General features: G+C 38.4%; 1 non-coding gene across 1 annotated transcript; it reads left to right on the top strand.

Moving 5' to 3' along the window:
- The first annotated feature begins 11,096 nt into the window (after window positions 1-11,096).
- LOC148562104 (small nucleolar RNA R71) lies at window positions 11,097-11,204 on the top strand. The gene has a single exon (XR_015887515.1). It is a non-coding gene; the product is annotated as a small nucleolar RNA R71 (small nucleolar RNA).
- Window positions 11,205-17,316: the final 6,112 nt, after the last annotated feature.

Genomic DNA, 17,316 nt, shown 5'->3' with positions numbered 1-17,316 from the left:
TGGCTCCGTCTTCTAGGAAGATACGGTGCTCGCAAATACGGGGCTTATAACCATAATGTACGCTAAACTCCACCCTATAGCCTTCTTGTGCTTTCTCAACACTTCAAGCAATCTCTCTTCTTGTTGGGAGGTGAGCTCCCTTCCAATTATCACCAAGAGCTTTTGACTATCATCAAGAAAGGCATACTTTAGATGGGAAGGTAGAGGTTTTAACATATCATTCAACTCATGACTTGGCACATTATTATCCGGTAACATTGGAGGTGGCAAAGTGTCTTCATCATAGTCATTAGGTTTCCCCACACTTGCACCTTTACCCAAATTCATCTCATGAAAGGTCTCATTATGAATCTCAGCCATAACTTCATCAATAATGTCACACCGAAAGATAGAATGGTCTTCCAGTGGACTCTTCATGGCTTCATCTAAGTTAAAGCTCACGGCCCTTCCATCAATCTCAAATAAATAAGTATCCGAAAAGGCATCAAGTTTAATCTAGGAGGTTTTTAAGAATGGCCTTCCTAACAAGATGGATGAAGGTCTCCCATAATCATTTGGAGGCATCTCAAGGATATAGAAGTCAACCGAAAAAATCAATCTTTTTATGCTCACCAAAACATCCTCAGCAATACCAATAACAAAAATTATGCTCTTATCATCTGGTACAAAATGTGTAGCCGACCACTTCAATGGCGGAAGATTCAATTCATCATAAAATGAAAGTGACATAATACTAACACATGCTCCAAGGTCACATATACAATCAACAAATTGTTTATCCCCAATAGTACAAGAGACTAAACAAGGTCCATGATCTCACATTTTTCAGGAATATCCCCCATTAAAGCAGAAACAAAACTCTCCAAAGGAATAGTCTCAAAATCATTTGTTAATGCATAAATCCTTTAAAAATTTTGCATATTTAAGAACTTGACGGATTGCATCGAAAAGGGGAATCGTTACCTCAACTTTCTTGAAGATGTCCACCATTTTAGGATCCAACTCCATATGGTTTTTAGTCTTCTTAGCCAAGGTTGGAAATGGAATAGGGATAGGCTCTTCCAAAACACCTTTTTCTTTGGAATCTCTAGCCGATGCTTGATCTTTCTCTTCATCAACAACCTCTTATGCTTCTTCTTCTTTCACATCCTCTAGTTCAACAATATCTTCTTCATGAGTAGCCTCCTTCACACTTGAATCCTTGGGACCCTTCTCTTCTACTGTAGTGCCAGACCTCAAAGTGATAGCATTGAGGCTACCTTTGGGGTTAGATAATGGTTGAGAGGTATCACACTTGAGCTTGAAGGTTGAGAGGTGTGTTGGTCATTATTGGATGGTGGGTCCAACCGGGATAGAACCTCGGTCAAGGTAGCCATGTAAGATTCTTGTTTCTTTTGCAAATCTCTTTGCTCTTGGAGGATGGTACGGAATTCTCTTTGCTCTTGGAGAATGGTGCGAAGGGTGTCATCCATTGGGGCTTGGTTAGAGGAAGAAGAAGGGTAGGTAATTTGTGGAACTTGAGATTGTGTGAGTTAGGGTACTTGGGCTTGTCTTTGGTAAGGGATTAGTATTTTTGGCCTTGATTTTGTTGTTGAAATTTTGAGTTTCATTGGTTCCGGTATTGTTGTTCCACCTTTGATTTGAACTATCTTTCCATCCTTGATTGTAGCTATCTTTCCACCTTTGGTTGTAATTATCTCTCCACCCTTGATTGTAGCTATTCCCTTGTTGATAAGGGCCTTGATTTTTCAGATGGTAATTGTAGCGATTGTAGGATGGATTTACTACCGCCAATACATTGTCTTCTTGAATTTGCGGGCACTCATCTGTATAGTGAAAATTGCAAGCACACATACCGCACACTCTTGGTGGAACCTCCGATTGGTATTGTTGTGGTGGCACTTGAGCTCTTGGCAATTGTTGTTGATTTTGGTGAATTTGCTTAAGAATGGTAGTCATTTCTTCGAAAGTCTTGGTGAGGGCGAATTCATTAGGGGACACTTCCACAATGGCTTTTGAATGGTTGTTCTTTGACGTCGCATGTTGAGTGGACACGGCTAGATCGAAAATGAGTTGCTAAGCCTCCACTATCTTCTCATACTTCACAAGAGAACCATTACCAGAGGCATCTAGGAGGATATTGTCTTGAGGCTTGAGATCTTGACAAAAGTAGCAAATCAACACCAAATCATCTATCCGGCGATGAGGACAAGAATCAAATAACTTCTTAAAGCGTTCCTAAATTCATGGAGCGTCTTCATTTTACTTTGTATAATGAAAGAAATTTTCTTCCTCAATCAATCCTTCACCTCCAGTGGGAAGAATTTATCTAAGAACTCTCTCCGGAGTAAATCCCAATTAATGACCACTTCATCGGGTTGAGTACAAAACCACTCATTTGCTCTTCTCTCAAGAGAAAAAGGGAAAGCAAATACCAAAATAGCAATCTCATCCGAGCCATGTCTCATAGTGGTGGAACACACCACTTAAAAGTCCTTAAGATGCTTGATAGGATCTTGAGCAGGTAAGCCATGAAACTTGGGAAGCAAATTGATCAAACTGGTCTTTAACTCAAAGTTAGCATCCAAGTCGGGATACCGGACTTGGAGTTGTTGAAGAGAAATGTTAGGTGTACCCGCCTCTTTAAGAGTGACTCTCCTTGGAGCGGCCATGGTCTCAGTACCTGAGTTAGTAGAAGCAACGTCAATAGATTCAATAGAAAAATAAACAGTTCCTTCGTTAAATGATGCCTCAGACCCAACCTCGGACAAGGTTCGTTTATCGGCGGAAGCCACTTCACTGCCCCCAAAGGCCAACTGACACCGAGCTTGCCTAATGTGTAATAAAATTCTCTCAATCTCTGGATCAAATGGGGCTAAGCCCGGATCCGGCAATGAACGCATCATTCAATAGAGAAAACATAGAGTTCATGATAAAAAGGAATACTAAAGTAAAGTAACTACCAATTACTACTAACTATAAATCCTAACTAGTAATCAAGAACCAAGAAACAATCAAAAAGCAACTATTCACATATGCACATATTCACACCAAGCAACAATATGGCACATATGTGCAAGTCTTCGGCAATGGCACCAAAAACTTGACGGAGGATAAATGCCGGTCTACAAAAATTTCAAAAGATTTTCAACTCAAATGTCACAAGTATAACCTAAATCGACAAGTGATCCCCAATCAAAGTTTAGAAGAGTGTCACAACAATCAAATTAATTACCAGGAGTAGGATTTTGGGTAGTTTTTCCTAGGACTTGCAATTGAATGCACATCATTGATTAGGAAAATTGGGGGGGGGGGGGAGGGGGGAGGGTTTGAATTGCTTACGGAGAAAGTAAAGTGACTAGAATTATAAAAGCAATGAACAATTAACAACTAAATTGAAACAACTAGAAATATCACTCAAGTAAATGACCATCTAACAAGCATGCAATAAGATGATAGCAATAAAAAGTGCATATAACTAAGAAATATGAAATTAAGCTAAGAGAGCTAAAGAGTTAAAGTCAACAAAAAAGGATGACAATCAATCAATATAAAGAACCTTGGTTAGGGGTGAGAATCAGAATTCCTATCCTCATGATCATCCTCAATTGTGATGGTAATTGTCTATTGCTCTCACTTGGTTGTCCTCTAACAATTGAAGGAAAGTCAAGTGAGCACAATTGACTCTAGTCCACAATTCCTAATCAAATCCTAATGAAAGATTAACTTTAGTGGAATTCAAGCCAACTAGCAACCCTTAATTATCAATCAACACTAGTTTTTGACAATTCAAGTGTCTCCAATTGCTCAACTTTAAAGCCAAGAATAGAAATCTACTCCATATTCATAGGTTGCATTTTCACAAACACTTAGTGATCACTAATAAAAGGCATCATAAATCCAAATTAAATCTTCCCACTATCAATTATCAACAATAGTAAATCAAATAACACATATGGAACATAAAAACCTTAATGCATTAATTAAAAATTAAATTCAACAAGATCCAAAATCACTAAGAAAAATTAAACTAGAGAAACTACAATGATGGTAATAAAACTGAAATTAAACAAGGTCTAATCCATGGATTCAAATAAAAGTGGATCAAAGAATAATAAAACCTAGAGAGAATGAAGAGTTTCTCTCTCTCTAGAAATCTATGAACAAAAAATAGCTAAAAATTAAGTAAATGTGTGTATGCTTGTGTGCTTCCATTCCCCCTTCAACTTTTGGCCTTTCTCCATTCAGAATTAGCTTGATTTGGGCCTAAGAGCGGTCCAGGAAATGCTGGCATGTGCAATTCTAATAAACTCACGCGCTTCATGTCACGTGTACGCGTGAGCCATGCGTACGTGCATGTTGAACTATGCACAGGTCATGTGTACGTGTAGCCAAGCGTATGCGTGAGCACCAGATCCTCAAAACATCAATTCTTCAAGTTCCTTCCACTTTTGCATGCCTGCATTCCATCCTCTAAACCATTCCTGCCCTATAGATCCTAAAATCACTTAGCAAACGCATCACGGCATCGAATGGTAATAGGAGAGACTTAAAAATTAGCATCTTTAGGGCCTGGTGTAGGAAATCGTGATTCACACTTTTCACAACTCTGCACAATTAACCAGCAAGTGCACTGGGTCGTCCAAGTAATACCTTACGTGAGTAAGGGTCGATCCCACGGAGATTGTCGGCTTGAAGCAAGCTATGGTCATCTTGTAAATCTCAGTCAGGTGGATTCAAATGGTTATGAGTTTTGATAATTAAAACATAAATAAAACATAAAATAAGATAAAGGTACTTATGTGATTCATTGGTGGGAATTTCAAATAAGCGTTTGGAGATGCTTTGTTGCTTCTGAACCTCTGCTTTCTTATTGCCTTCTTCCAACCATGCGTGCTTCCTTCCATGGCAAGCTATAAGATCCTCTCGGATGAAAAATACCAGGTACGATCTCTGCACGACTAATCAACTGTCGGATTTCTCGTCTCAGATGAAAAATACCAGGTACAGCTACCGCACGGCTAATCATCTGTCGGTTCCCGCTAGCGTCAGAATAGGATCCTTGTCCTTTTGCACACTGTCGCTATGCCCAACATTCGCAAGTTTGAAGCTCGTCACAGTCATCCCTTCCCAGATCCTACTCAGAATACCACAGACAAGGTTTAGACTTTCCGGATCTCAGGAATGGCTGCCAATTGGTTCTAACCTCTACCACGAAGATACCAATCTAACGGACTTGATCCATGTATTAGATACCCAAGAGATACGCACTCAAGCTGTCGCCCAAAGACTACGTTGACCCCAGATAGAACGGGAGTGGTTGTCAGGCACGCATTCATAGAATTGAGAATAATGATGAGTGTCACGGATCATCATATTTTCCAGATTGAAGTACGAGTGAGTATCTTAGAATAGAATCAAGCGTGATTGAATAGAAAACCAGTAGTAATTGCATTAATTCATGAAGAACAGCAGAGCTCCACACCTTAATCTATGGGGTGTAGAAACTCCACCGTAGAAAATACATAAGTGAAAATAGTCTAGGCATGGCCAAATGACCAGCCTCTCTAAACGTGAAATATGGCATAAAAGCTCTTTTAATTATAATAGTAAAAAGTGCTATTTATACTAAACTAGTAACTTAGGTTTACAGAAAATGAGTAACTAAGTGCAGATAGTGTAGAAATCCACTTCCCGGGCCCACTTGGTGTGTGCTTGGGCTGAGCATTGAAGCTTTCACATGCATAGGCCATCCTTGGAGTTAAACGCCAACTTGGGTGCCAGTTTGGGCGTTTAACTCCAGTTCTGGTGCCAGTTCTGGCGTTTTACTCTAGAAAAGGGTCTCAGATGGGTGTTTGAACGCCATTTTGGGCCATCAAATCTCAGGCAAAGTATGGACGATTATATATTGCTGGAAAGCCCAAGATGTCTACTTTCCAACGCAATTGAGAGCGTGCCAATTTGGTTTCTGAAGCTCCAGAAAATCCATTTCGAGTGCAGGAGGGTTAGAATCCAACAGCATCTGCAGTCCTTTTTCAGCCTCTAAATCAGATTTTTGCTCAAGTCCCTGAATTTCAGCCATAAAATACCTGAAATCATAGAAAAACTCATAGTAAAGTCCAGAAATGTGATTTTTCAGAAAAACTAATAAAAATATAATAAAAAGTAACTAAAACATGCTAAAAACTATGTAAAAACAATGCCAAAAAGGGTATAAATTATCCGCTCATCACAACACCAAACTTAAATTGTTGCTTGTCCCGAAGCAACTAAAAATAAAATAGAATACAAAGAAGAGAAAATACAATAAATCTCAAAAATATCAATGAAGATTAGTTTTGATTAGATGAGCGGAACTTGTAGCCTTCTTGCTTCTGAACAGTTTTGGCATCTCACTTTATCCTTTGAAGTTCAGAATGATTGGCATCCATAGGAACTCAGAATTCAGATAGTGTTATTGATTCTCCTAGTTCAATATGTTGATTCTTGAACACAGCTAGTTTATGAGTTTTGGCCGTGACCCTGAGCATTTTGTTTTCCAGTATTACCACCGGATACATAAATGCCACAGACACATAACTGGGTGAACCTTTTCAGATTGTGACTCAGCTTTGCTAGAGTCCCCAGTTAGAGGTGCCCAGAGCTCTTAAGCACACTCTTTTTGCTTTGGACCATGACTTTAACCGCTCAGTCTGAAGCTTTTCACTTGACACCTTCACGCCATAAGCACATGGTTAGGGACAGCTTGATTTAGCCGCTTAGACCAGGATTTTATTCCTTTGGGCCCTCCTATCCATTAATGCTCAAAGCCTTGGATTCTCTTTACCCTTGCCTTTTGGTTTAAAGGGTTATTGGCTTTTACTGCTTGCTTTTTCTTTTTCTTTCTTTTCTTCTTTATTTTTCGCCCCTTTTTTTTCACAAGATTTGCTTTTCACTGCTTTTTCGTGCTTCAAGAATCAATTTTATGATTTTTCATATTATCAATAACATTTCTCCTTTTTCATTATTCTTTCAAGAGCCAACAATTTTAACATTCATAACCAACAAATTCAAAAATATGCACTGTTCAAGCATTCATTCAGAAAACAAAAAGTATTGCCACCACATCAAAATAATTAAGCTAATTTCAAGGTAAAATTCAAAATCCATGTACCTCTTGTTCTTTTGCAATTAAAAACTTTTTTTATTTAAGAAAAGTGAAGGATTCATAGGATATTCATAGCTTTAAGACATAGATACTAGACACTAATGATCATGTAATAAAGACACAAACATAGACAAAACATAAAGCATCAAAACCAAAAAACAGAAAAATAAAAACAAGGAAATTAAAGAACGGGTCCACCTTAGTGATGGCGGCTAGTTCTTCCTCTTGAAGATCTTATGGAGTGCTTGAGCTCCTCTATGTCTCTTCCTTGCCTTTGTTGCTCCTCTCTCATGGCCTTTTGGTCCTCTCTAATTTCATTGAGGATAATGGAGTGCTCTTGGTGCTCCATCCTTAGTTGCCCCATGTTGGAACTCAATTCTCCTAAGGAGGTGTTGATTTGCTCCCAATAGTTTTGTGGAGGAAAGTGCATCCCTTGAGGCATCTCAGGGATTTCTTGATGAGGAATTTCCTCATGCTCTTGTTGAGGTCCATGAGTGGGCTCTCTTGTTTGCTCCATCCTCTTCTTAGTGTTGGGCTTGTCTCCTTCAATGAGGATGTCTTCCTCTATGACAATTCCAGCTGAATTGCATAGGTTACAGATGAGATGAGAGAAGGCTAACCTTGCCAAAGTAGAGGGCTTATCCGCCACCTTGTAGAGTTCTAGAGGTATGATTTCATGAAATTCTACTTCCTCTTCATTCATGATACTATGGATCATGATAGCCCGGTCTATTGTAACTTCAGACCGGTTGCTAGTAGGAATGATAGAGCGTTGGATGAACTCTAACCATCCTCTAGCCACGGGTTGGAGGTTAAGCCTCCTTAATTGAACCGGCTTGCCTCTTGAGTCTCTCTTCCATTGAGCTCCTTCCATACAGATGTCCATGAGGACTTGGTCCAACCTTTGATCAAAGTTGACCCTTCTAGTGAAAGGATAAGGATCTCCTCTCATCATTGGCAAGTTAAATGCCAACCTCACATTTTCCAGACTGAAATCCAAGTAATTCCCCTAAACCATTGTGAGCCAATTCTTTGGGTTTGGGTTTATACTTTGATCATGGTTCTTAGTGATCCATGCATTAGCATAGAACTCTTGAACTATTAAGATTCTGACTTGTTGGATTAGGTTGGTGAGAGCTTCCCAACCTCTTCTTTGAATCTTACGTCGGATCTCCGGATTTTCACTCTTTTTGAGCATGAAGGGGACCTCGGGGATCACCTTTTTCTTGGCCACAACTTTATAGAAGTGGTCTTGATGGACCTTTGAGATGAATCTCTCCATCTCCCATGACTCGGAGGTGGAAGCAATTGCCTTCCCTTTCCTCGTTCTAGAGGTTTCTCTGGCCTTAGGTGCCATTGATGGTTATGGAAAAACAAAAAGCAGAGCTTTTCCCACACCAAACTTAGAAGTTTTGCTCGTCCTCGAGCAAAAGAAGAAAGAAAGGAGTAGACGAAGAAGAAATGGAAGAGATGAAGGGTGGTGAGTGGTTCGGCCAAGGGGGGTTAAGTGTGTATGAAGTGTGAATTTGAAGGTTGTAAGGAGGGGTATTTATAGGGTAAGAGAGAGAGGAAGTTCGGTCATGAAGGGGTGGGTTTGGGAGGGAAATGGTTTGAATTTGAATGGTGAGGTAGATGGGGTTTAGAATGGATGGATGTGAGTGGTGAAGAGAATATGGGAAAGAGGGTAGAATTTGATAGGTGAATGGTGTTTGGGAAAGAGGTATTAATGTGATTGGTCAAGGGTATTTGGGGAAGAGTGTTATGGAAAGGTGTGAAGAGGAGAGAAGAAGAGTTGGGATAGGTAGGGATCCTGTGGAGTCCACAGATCCTGAGGTGTCAAGGAATTCTGCTCCCTGCACCATTCTGGCATGTAAATGCCCTCTGTGTGCCAATTCTGGCGTTAAACGCCAGCTCTGCTACCTTTTCTGGTGTTAAACGCTAGTCTGTCTGCCACTTCTGGCGTTTAACACCAGCCAGATGCCAGACACCCTTTTCTGGCGTTAAACGCCCAAAGTGCTGCCCATTCTGTTGTTTAACGCCCAGAATGCTGCCAGACTGGGCGTTAAATGCCCATTCTGCTATCCTTACTGGCATTTAAACGCCAGTAAGCCTGTCCTCCAGGGTGTGCTGTTTTTGATGCTGTTTTTTATTTTTGCTTTAATTCTGCAGTTGTTTTTATGACTTCACATGATCATCAACCTAAAGAAAACATAAAATGACAATGGAATATAAATAAATATAATTAATTAACATTGGGTTGCTTCCCAAAAAGCGCTTCTTTAATGTCAATAGCTTGACAGTGAGCTCTTAGAGAGGTTCACAGAGACTCAGAGCTTGACGGTGGCCTCCTAACACCAAACATAGAAGTTAAGTGTGGGGGCTCTGTTTGACTCTGTATTGAGAGAAGCCTTTCATGCTTCCTCTCCATGGTTACAGAAGAAGATCCTTGAGCCTGAAACACAAGTTAGTCCTCATTCAATTGAAGGACTAACTTTCCTCTGTCCACATCAATCACAGCTCTTGTTGTGGCTAGGAAGGGTCTTCCAAGGATGATGGATTCATCCTCTTCCTTCCCAGTATCTAGGATTATGAAATCAGCAGGGATGTAAAAGCCTTCAACCTTCACTAAGACATCCTCTATAAGTCCATAAGCCTGTTTCCTTGAATTGTCTGCCATTTGTAGTGAGATTCTTGCAGCTTGTACCTCAAAGATCCCTAGTTTCTCCATTACAAAGAGTGGCATGAGGTTTATACTTGAACCAAGGTCACATAGAGCCTTCTTAAAGGTCATGGTGCCTATGATGCAAGGTTTTAAGAACTTTCGGGGATGCAGTTTCTTCTGAGGAAATTTCTGTTGAACCAAGGTATTTAGTTCATTGATGAGCAATGGAGGTTCATCCTCCCAAGTCTCATTACCAAATAACTTGGCATTCAGCTTCATGATTGCTCCTGGATACTGAGCAACTTGCTCTTCAATAATATCTTCATCCTCTTCAGAGGAAGAATACTCATCAGAGCTCATGAATGGCAACAGTAAGTTCAGTGGAATCTCTATGGTCTCTATATGAGCCTCAGATTTCTTTGGTTCCCCAATGGGGAACTCCTTAGGGGTCAGTGGACGTCCATTGAGGTATTCCTCACTGGAAATTACTGCCTCTTCCTCCTCTATAGGTTCGGCCATGTTGGTTATATTGATGGCCTTGCACTCTCTTTTTGGATTCTCTTCTGTATTGCTTGGGAGAGTACTAGGAGGGATTTCAGTAACTCTTTAACTCTTTTGACCCACTTGTGCCTCCAAATTTCTAATGGAGGACCTTATTTCAGTCATGAAACTGAGAGTGATCTTAGATAGATCAGAGACTATGGTTGCTAAGTCAGAGAGTCTCTGCTTAGAATTCTCTGTTTGTTGCTCAGAAGATGATGGAAAAGGCTTGATATTGCCAAACCTATTTCTCCCACCATTATTATTATTGAAGCCTTGATTAGGCTTCTGCTGATCCTTTCATGGGAAATTAGGATGATTCCTCCATGAAGGATTGTAAGTGTTTCCATAGGATTCTCCCATGTAATTCACCTCTTCCATTGCAGGATTTTTAGGGTCATAAGCTTCTTCTTCAGAGGAAGCTTCTTTAGTACTGCCAGATGTAGCTTGCATTCCAGTCAGACTCTGAGAAATCATATTGACTTGCTGAGTCAAAATATTGTTCTGAGCCAAAATGGCATTTAGAGTATCAACCTCAAGAACTCCTTTCTTCTGAGTCATCCCATTATTCACAGGATTTCTTTCAGAAGTATACATGAACTGGTTATTTGTAACCATTTCAATGAGTTCCTGGGCTTCTGCAGGTGTTTTCTTCAGATAAAGAGATCCACCAACAGTGTGATCCAATGACATCTTGGACAATTTAGACAGACCATCATAGAATATACATAAGACGCTCCATTCTGAAAGCATGTCAGAAGGACACCTTCTGATCAATTGCTTGTATCTTTCCCAAGCTTCATAGAGGGATTCACCTTCCTTCTGTCTGAAGATTTGGACTTCCACTCTAAGCTTGCTCAACTTTTGAGGTTGAAAGAATTTGGCCAAGAAAGCATTGACCAACTTTTTCCAAGAGTTCAGGCTTTCTTTAGGTTGTGAGTCCAACCATGTCCTAGCTCTGTCTCTTACAGCAAAGGGGAAAAGCATAAGTCTGTAGACCTCAGGATTAACCCCATTGGTCTTAACAGTGTCACAGATTTGCAAGAATTCAGCTAAGAACTGATGAGGATCTTCCAATAGAAGTTCATGAAACTTGCAATTATGTTGCATTAGAGAAACAAATTGAGGCTTAAGCTCAAAGTTGTTTGCTCCAATTGCAGGAATTGAGATGCTTCTTCCATAAAAGTCAGAAGTTGGTGCAGTAAAGTCACCAAGCATCTTCCTTGCATCTCCACCATTGTTGTTATTTTCAGCTGCCATCTCTACTTCTTTTTCGAAAATTTCTGTAAGGTCCTCTCCAGAGTTTTGTGCTTTAGCTTCTCTTAGCTTCCTCTTCAGAGTCCTTTCAGGTTCAGGATCAGCTTCAACAAGAATGTTCTTATCCTTGTTCCTGGTCATATGAAAAAGAAGAGAACAAAAAAGAAGAGGAATCCTCTATGTCACAGTATAGAGATTCCTTTATGTGAGTAGAAGAATAGAAGAATAGAATGAAGAAGGGAGAAGAAGAATTCGAACACAGAGAAAGGGATAGGGTTCAAATTTTTAAGAAGAGAAGTGTTAGCAAATAATTAAATAAATAGAAAGAGATAAGAGAGAGAGAGTATTAGAATATTAATTTAAAAGAAAAGAAAAAATATTTTTGTTTTTATTTTAATTATGAGTTAGAAGTCAAAATTTAAGAAGGAATAAAATAAAATTAGAATTTAAAACAATTAGTTAATGAAAAAGAATTTTGAAAAAGAGGTTAGTGATTTTTGAAAATAAGAGAGAGAGAAAAGTAGTTAGGTGGTTTTGAAAAAGATAAGAAATAGTAAACTTTTAAAATTAAAACAAAAAGTCAAGTAGTTAGTTGAAAAAGATTTGAAAGTCAATTTTGAAAAGATAAGAAGTTAGAAAAAGATTTGAAATTAAGTTTTGAAAAGATATGATTGAAATCTATTTTGAAAAAGATTTGAAAAGGAAATTAAAAAGAGTTGATTTTTGAAATTAAAGTTGATTACTTGACTAACAAGAAACTAAAAGATATGATTCTAGAATTTAAAGATTGATCCTTTCTTAATAGGCAAGTAACAACTTAAAAATTTTGAATCAAAATATTAATTATTAGCAATAAATTCGAAAATTATGAAATAAAAATAAGAAAAGGATTTTGAAGATTAATTTTGAGATTTTTGAAAACATGAAAAAAAAATGAAAAAGATTTTATTTTTGAAAAAGATTTGAAAAGATAGAATTTTTAAATTGAAATTTTGAATTGACTAACAAGAAATAACCAAATTTAAAAAATTTTTGACTAAGTCAACCCAAAATTTCAAAATTTATGAGCAAAATAGGGGAAAGATATTATTTTTTATTTTAGAATTTTTAATGAGGAGAGAGAAAAACAACAAAATGACACAAGACATCAGAAATTGAAATCAAAACAACTAATGCATGCAAGAATACTTTGAATATCAAGATGAACACCAAGAACACTTTGAAGATCATGATGAACATCAAAAACATATTTTTGAAAATTTTTAAGAAAAGAAACACATGTAAGACACCAAACTTAAAATTTTTTAATGTTTAGACACTATGAATTCGAAAATGCATATGAAAAACAAGAAAAGACACACAACAAGAAAATCACAAGATTAAACAAAGAAAATCCTCAATAACAACTTGAAGATTAAGAAAGAACACATGATGAATTTTCAAAAATTTAAGGAAAATTAAAACATGCCATTGACACCAAACTTAAAATTTGACACTGAACTCAAACAAGAAACACAAAAAAATTTTTGGTTTTTTTATGGTTTTTTTTTTGTATTTTTTCCAAAATTATTTTTGAAAAAGAAAATAAAGAGATACAAAATTTTTAATAAGAATTCCAGGATTCGTGCAATGTTAGTCTAAAGCTTCGGTCCAATAGAATTAGACATGGCCAAATGGCCAGTCATGCTTTAGCAGAGCATTACATACAACAACTAAATTGATGGGAACCAAAAGGCTCTTGCAAAGATAAGTGGAAACCTCGGTCCAAAAGATTAGACATGGCTTAACAGCCAGCCAGGATTCAACATATCTCATGAAACTCTAGAATTCATTCTTAAAACTTCTGAAGAACACTTTTTTTTTGAATTTTTTGAATAAAAAATAATTAAAATGCTTAAACATAAAATAAAATTACCTAATCTAAGCAACAAGATGAACCGTCAGTTGTCCAAACTCGAACAACTCCCGGTAACGGCGCCAAAAACATGGTGTGGGAAATCGTGATTCACACTTTTCACAACTCCACACAACTAACCAGCAAGTGCACTAGGTCATCCAAGTAATACCTTACGTGAGTAAGGGTCGATCCCACGGAGATTGTCGGCTTGAAGCAAGATATGGTCATCTTTTAAATCTCAATCAGGCGGATTCAAATGGTTATGAGTTTTGATAATTAAAAGATAAATAAAACATAAAATAAGATAAAGGTACTTATGTGATTCGTTGGTGGGAATTTCAGATAAGCATTTGGAGATACTTTGTTGCTTCTGAACCTCTACTTTCCTATTGGCTTCTCCCAACCATGCGTGCTCCCTTCCATGGCAAGCTGTAAGATCTTCTCGGATGAAAAATACCAGGTATGATCTCTGCACGACTAATCAACTGTCGGATTTCTCGTCTCGGATGAAAAATACCAGGAACAACTACCACATGGCTAATCATCTGTCGGTTCCCGCTAGCATCGGAATAGGACCCTTGTCCTTTTGCACACTGTCACTGTGCCCAACATTCGCAAGTTTGAAGCTCGTCACAGTTATCCCTTCCCAGATCCTACTCGGAATACCACAGACAAGGTTTAGACTTTCCAGATCTCAGGAATGGTTGTCAATTGGTTCTAGCCTCTACTACGAAGATACCAATCTCACGGACTCGGTCCGTGTATTAGATACCCAAGAGATACGCACTCAAGCTGTCGCCCAATGACTATGTTGAGCTCAGATAGAACGGGAGTGGTTGTTAGGCACGCGTTCATAGAATTGAGAATAATGATGAGTGTCACGGATCATCATATTTTCCAGATTGAAGTACGAGTGAGTATCTTAGAATAGAATCAAGCGTGATTGAATAGAAAAACAGTAGTAATTGCATTAATTCATGAAGAACAGCAGAGCTTCACACCTTAATCTATGGGGTGTAGAAACTCCACCGTAGAAAATACATAAGTAAAAATAGTCTAGGCATGGCCGAATGGCCAACCTCTCCAAACGTGAAATATGGCATAAAAGCTCTTTTAAGTATAATAGTAAAAAGTGCTATTTATACTAAACTAGTAACTTAGGTTTACAGAAAATGAGTAACTAAGTGCAGATAGTGTAGAAATCCACTTTCGGGGCCCACTTGGTGTGTGCTTGGGCTGAGCATTGAAGCTTTCACATGCATAGGCCATCCTTGGAGTTAAATGCCAGTTTGGGTGCCAGTTTGGGCGTTTAACTCCAGTTCTGGTGCCAGTTCTGGCGTTTTACTCTAGAAAAGGGTCTCAGGTGGGCGTTTGAACGCCAGTTTGGGCCATCAAATCTCGGGAAAAGTATGGGCTATTATATATTGCTGGAAAGCCCAAGATGTCTAATTTCCAATGCAATTGAGAGCGTACCAATTGGGCTTCTACAGCTCCAAAAACTCCATTTCGAGTGCAGGAGGGTTAGAATCCAGCAGCATCTGCAGTCCTTTTTCAGCCTCTGAATCTGATTTTTGCTCAGGTCCCTCAATTTCAGCCAGAAAATACCTGAAATCATAGACAAACTCATAGTAAAGTCCAGAAATGTGATTTTTCATAAAAACTAATAAAAATATAATAAAAAGTAATTAAAACATGCAAAAAACTATGTAAAAACAATGCCAAAAAGGGTATAAATTATCCGCTCATCACAACACCAAACTTAAATTGTTGCTTGTCCCCAAGAAACTAAAAACAAAATAGGATAAAAAGAAGAGAAAATACAATAAATCTCAAAAATATCAATGAAGATTAGTTTTGATTAGATAAGCGGAACTTGTAGCCTTCTTGCTTCTGAACAGTTTTGGCATCTCACTTTATCCTTTGAAGTTCAGAATGATTGGCATCCATAGGAACTCAGAATTCAGATAGTGTTATTGATTCTCCTAGTTCAGTATGTTGATTCTTGAACACAGCTACTTTATGAGTCTTGGCCGTGACCCTAAGCATTTTGTTTTCCAGTATTACCACCGGATACATAAATGCCACAGACACATAACTGGGTGAACATTTTCAGATTATGACTCAGCTTTGCTAGAGTCCCCAGAGCTCTTAAGCACACTCTTTTTGCTTTGGACCACAACTTTAACCACTCAGTCTCAAGCTTTTCACTTGACACCTTCACGCCACAAGCACATGGTTAGGGACAGCTTGATTTAGCCGCTTAGGCCAGGATTTTATTCCTTTGGGCCCTCCTATCCGTTAATGCTCAAAGCCTTGGATCCTCTTTACCCTTGCCTTTTGGTTTAAAGGGTTATTGGATTTTTCTGCTTGCTTTTTCTTTTTCTTTCTTTTCTTCTTTATTTTTTGCTCTTTTTTTTTCGCAAGCTTTGCTTTTCACTTCTTTTTCGTGCTTCAAGAATCAATTTTATGATTTTTCAAATTATCAATAACATTTCTCCTTTTTCATTATTCTTTCAAGAGCCAACAATTTTAACATTCATAAACAAAAAATTCAAAAATATGCACTGTTCAAGCATTCATTCAGAAAACAAAAAGTATTGCCACAACATCAAAATAATTAAGCTAATTTCAAGATAAAATTCAAAATCCATGTACCTCTTGTTCTTTTGCAATTAAAAACTTTTTTCATTTAAGAAAAGTGAAGGATTCATAGGATATTTATAGCTTTAAGACATAGATACTAGACACTAATGATCATGTAATAAAGACACAAACATAGACAAAACATAAAGCATCAAAACCAAAAAACAGAAAAATAAAAACAAGGAAATTAAAGAACGGGTCCACCTTAGTGATGGCGGCTAGTTCTTCCTCTTGAAGATCTTATGGAGTGCTTGAGCTCCTCTATGTCTCTTCCTTGCCTTTGTTGCTCCTCTCTCATGGCCTTTTGGTCCTCTCTAATTTCATTGAGGATAATGGAGTGCTCTTGGTGCTCCATCCTTAGTTGCCCCATGTTGGAACTCAATTCTCCTAAGGAGGTGTTGATTTGCTCCCAATAGTTTTGTGGAGGAAAGTGCATCCCTTGAGGCATCTCGGGGATTTCTTGATGAGGAATTTCCTCATGCTCTTGTTGAGGTCCATGAGTGGGCTCTCTTGTTTGCTCCATCCTCTTCTTAGTGATGGGCTTGTCTCTTTCAATGAGGATGTCTTCCTCTATGACAATTCCAGCTGAATTGCATAGGTTACAGATGAGATGAGGGAAGGCTAACCTTGCCAAAGTAGAGGGCTTGTCTGCCACCTTGTAGAGTTCTAGAGTTATGATTTCATGAACTTCTACTTCCTCTCCATTCATGATACTATGGATCATGATAGCCCGGTCTATTGTAACTTCAGACCGGTTGCTATTAGGAATGATAGAGCGTTGGATGAACTCTAACCATCCTCTAGCCACGGGTTGGAGGTCAAGCCTTCTTAATTGAACCGGCTTGCCTCTTGAATCTCTCTTCCATTGAGCTCCTTCCATACAGATGTCCATGAGGACTTGGTCCAACCTTTTATCAAAGTTGACCCTTCTAGTAAAAGGATGAGGATCTCCTCTCATCATTGGCAAGTTAAATGCCAACCTCACATTTTCCAGACTGAAATCCAAGTAATTCTCCCAAACCATTGTGAGCCAATTCTTTGGGTTCGGGTTCATACTTTGATCATGGTTCTTAGTGATCCATGCATTAGCATAGAACTCTTGAACCATTAAGATTCTGACTTGTTGGATTGGATTGGTGAGAGCTTCCCAACCTCTTCTTCGAATCTTAC

This window comes from Arachis ipaensis, chromosome B6, assembly GCF_059453495.1.
Source record: "Arachis ipaensis isolate K30076 ecotype BB chromosome B6, ASM5945349v1, whole genome shotgun sequence".
Classification (NCBI taxonomy): domain Eukaryota; kingdom Viridiplantae; phylum Streptophyta; class Magnoliopsida; order Fabales; family Fabaceae; genus Arachis; species Arachis ipaensis.
This window is presented reverse-complemented; position numbering and strand designations above follow the sequence as displayed.